This window comes from Mirounga angustirostris, unplaced genomic scaffold, assembly GCF_029215605.1.
Source record: "Mirounga angustirostris isolate CCGP_5_RB_7025 unplaced genomic scaffold, mMirAng1.0.hap1 SCAF_8, whole genome shotgun sequence".
NCBI lineage: Eukaryota > Metazoa > Chordata > Mammalia > Carnivora > Phocidae > Mirounga > Mirounga angustirostris.
The window spans coordinates 108,842,287-108,846,231 of record NW_026991716.1 but is presented as its reverse complement, the minus strand read 5'-3'; the positions used below and the strand labels follow the sequence as shown (position 1 = coordinate 108,846,231).

Below are 3,945 nucleotides of genomic sequence, written 5' to 3'. Positions count from 1 at the left end.
ATTTAATTTTTTTCAGTAAATTAGAATTTCAGATGTCACCTTTAAAATTAAGTATAAGTAATTAAATATATGTATATATTATATATATCATATAAAATATTGTGAGTAAATTATATATATCATATAAAATATTGTGAGTAAATTCCTCTTCTGAGGAAGAAAATGAGAACAAGAGCAAATGGAGGGAAAAAAAATAATGTCAGATTTTTTCCTTGACCCAGGCTGACTGTACAAATTTGCATCTGGCCCAGAAAGCCAACATGAAATGGCAGATACTCCTTGACTTCATCCAAGGAGTCATTTAGTTACGAAGGACAATCAAGCTTCATTCAGTGGTCATTTCTGGATAGGAAAAATAGATGCTTTATCAATTTAGCACATCAGTCATAATGACTAAGGACTGGAGTTTAAGTAGCATGAACTTATGAAATAAAATTTTAAAAATACTGATATTTCGCTGCCTTTTTAGAAATACATGTGAATGGTCAGATGTAGTCAAAGATGCCTCAAACATGTGCTGTAGAGAGACATAGTTACTTTCCAATAGCTTTAGAAGCCTCTGTAGGGAATGTCTATGAAAGGCATTTCTGAAAAAAAATGGGCTAACTGAAGGAAGATGGGAAAGCCCTAAAACTGTAAAAATAAGGCTCCATAGAAATGTATTGTATGCTGGCCTCATCCAAAACAAAAAGAAATTTTTTTATGTGACCATTCAGTGCTTTTTATATATCACGAGCCTTTCCTTTTTAAGTTAAAGCTATTAGATACAGCACTCTATTTTACATCGAAGTGATCCTTAAATAACCATGTTCTTTAAATGTTAGCAACTTAACTTTTACACATTCTCTCCCTTCCCTTGCTCACCACAACTTCTAGAAAATAGTTGTACACTTGTATCTTCTGCCCCCATTCGCTTTCACTCCTCATTGTGGAGGGGGCTTCCTTTGCAGTTTGACCTCTGTCCCTACACTCGATGGAAATTGTACTCATCCGGTCTCCTCCCAATTGCCAAATCCAATGAACTTTTAGTCCTTATCTGATTTAGTATTTAACTCTGCTGCCTGTTCATCTTCTTATTATATAATGATATACACATATCATTTTATGTGTAATTTTTATTCAAAATGATATATGCTCATTGCAAAAAAATAATTGGAAACTACACTGAAGAGTAGAACCAAGCCCTCTCCTCACTAACCCACTTGTTGAGAGAACCAATGTTCCCAGCTGAGGTTCAGAGGACCAGACATTTTTCTGTGCACAGTTAGTATATAATTTGAAATTTCAAACCCAAACTGAATGAGAGGATTTGACATGAAAAATAAACTATCCTTTACTCTCAATCCTCACTTTTGATAGCCACTTATACAAGTATATTTTTTTTGGTGGTTATATCCATTATGTTTGTATTCATTCATTTATTTATCAATTTAAACTATAACTACACCCTTCATCATGAAGAATGAGGAATTTTGCTGATCTCTAAAACTTTCTCACTTCCTTATTCCCACCTGTCACACACTTCAAACTCTAAAAGGTGTTTTTATGTATTCAGCTTTTCTATTTGCTAATCTATCCTTCAAATAAAATACAACCTCCTATTTCTTGACTCACTCATTTTAGGCATTATGTCATACTTTATAACACCCAATTTTATGTCACTTATCTTTTCTAATGACTAAAAAGAATTATTTCCTTTGTCTATAGGTAAATTAAAAAAAAAAAACAGCATTTACAATAATTATTTAAATGTAGCTCCCTGCAGAATCAAGTGGTGTGATTGGACAATGAGTAGAGATGGATGCCCTGTCATTAAGTTTGTGCCCCTGGAAAGAGCACATAGCTAACAAACAGGGAAGGAGGGAGAGCACATTGCTTTTATTTGTTTGCTTATTTTATGATGCTATACTTTCTCCTTATCATTAAGGTCACTTAACTTTTTAATCACATGTTTTATTACAGGAAATTCTTTCTCATCTACGACAAATTTTCCTGGAGCTGTCTTATTCCCTGTTCTAATTTGTACTTTAGACCTAGTACAAACCATCATCCTGGAATTATTTTTCTTTTTTAAAGTCTTCTGCTATTTATTTTAATATCTTATTATACTTTGTTCTAAAAAAATAATAATACGGCAAACCATCTTCTCAGTCCTCTGCGGAGAGCAAATTAGCATTTTCCGCTCTCGTATTGACTTGTAGAAGACATTTCATTTTCAAGAAAATCCCAGGGGACAAAAATCTTTTTTAGATTTAGATTTTAGATTTTTTAGATTTAGATTTCTTTTCATGTAGAAATTGCAGTAAAAATTGGTGGTCTCAAATAACAGGCATTATTGAGTAGATGCAACTTTAGTATTTGGAAAGGATTAATAACTTACAAAGACTAACATTTTACTTATTACTAGTGCTTGTAATAACAAGATTTTTAGTTCATTGAACAAATATTTATCCAGAAATCAGTATGTTCTTAGCATTGTTTCATGCTCAGGGGATACAGCAGTTCCTCATGAAGTTTATTCTATATGATGAAGCAGAGGCAAAAAATAAGAAACATAAAAATTAAATATAGAATGAAAAGTCAATTGTTGATGATGCTAGAAAGGTGTGATAAGAGAGTGCTAGGGGATGGAGGATGGGACAGAATTTGAGCAGGGCACACCTGGGGGGGGTCTCTCTGAAAAAGTGACATTTTTTTTTTTACCTTTTATAGTTTCTTTTCTTCAGTTTATTTTTTATTTATTTATTTATTTATTTTTGACAGAGCCTGCCGCAGGTTTATTTGTACAAAGAGCAAAGGAGGACACCAGCCCCATGCAGATAGAAGCCCAGGGGTCACACCAGTCCTGTCCTCACACTGGCAGACACAAGCCTCTACACTGGAGCCTCTGTGGGGGCCTGGGCACCTTTGGGAGCCTGAGCTGCAGCAGGAGCTGGAGCTGGAGCTGGAGCCGGAGCCGCAGCCTGGGCCTTGGTTTGAGCCTTGGCCTTGGACTTTGGCCGGCAGAGCCTGAGACCCTTGGCAATGCGGGCACGAGCACGTTTCCCGAGCTTGGGGTGAGCGATGTAGGCAAGTCGATTGAGCTTGCGGCTGCCGCCCTTTGGGATCTTGGGCTTGACCTCCTTGGGCTTGACAAGGGCCTTGATAGCCTCAGCACGTGCACTAATGACCTTGGCCTTGTTGGCCTGCATCTTCTTCAGGCCCTTCTTGTTGTGCTTCTTGGCGAAGCGCATGTTCCTCAAGAACTTGGGGTCTACCCCTTAGGAGATTCGTATCTTTGTGACCGGGGTTTCTTGATGCCATGTCTGTGCCATTTTCATGACTGGTTGTGCGTGGTGTGGTTCTTGGACTTGGCCATGTCTGCACCGAAGACCGCGGCTCCCGAAGCACCTCGGACCAGAAGAGAAAGAGAGCTCTTCAGTTTATTTTTTAAAATTGTTTCATTTCAAAATAATCACAAAGTTACAGAAAAGTTGGGAGATATAATATAAAACTCTTTTTTTCTGAACCATTTGAAAGTAAGTTGCTGGCTTGTTCCATCATTTCTGAATATTGTAGTATATATTTCCTAAAGACAGGGAAATTCTTCTACATAAACATAATACACAATAGATTAAGTATTTTGTTTCATGGTCTCACTTTTTCCCTTTTTCAAGTTCCTCTGTCATTTTGTTGGATAAACAGTAAGCAAGTCTTTCAAGGAGGATTGTCTATGAGTAGTAAAATTTTCTAAGTCTTGCATAGCTAAAAATGTCCTTAGTTTTCCTGAACTCTCGATTGGTAGTTTGGCTGGGCATTTAATTTTAGGTTCCAAATCATATTTTTCTCTGATCTCAGTCTTCAAGCATACAATGTTTCTGATGAGAAGTTCGATTCCCATTTATCAGAAGCAATAAGTAGAGGCTTTTGAGATCCTCTCTTTACCCTTTGCAAGTCTCTGTCTAG

At 36.6% G+C, this 3,945-nt stretch overlaps 1 pseudogene across 1 annotated transcript; it reads right to left on the bottom strand.

Moving 5' to 3' along the window:
• Window positions 1-2,736: 2,736 nt before the first annotated feature.
• Window positions 2,737-3,405, bottom strand: LOC123837139 (large ribosomal subunit protein eL29-like; annotated as a pseudogene). Its single transcript, XR_006789152.3, has one exon. The product of XR_006789152.3 is annotated as a large ribosomal subunit protein eL29-like (transcript).
• Between the last annotated feature and the right edge of the window lie 540 nt (window positions 3,406-3,945).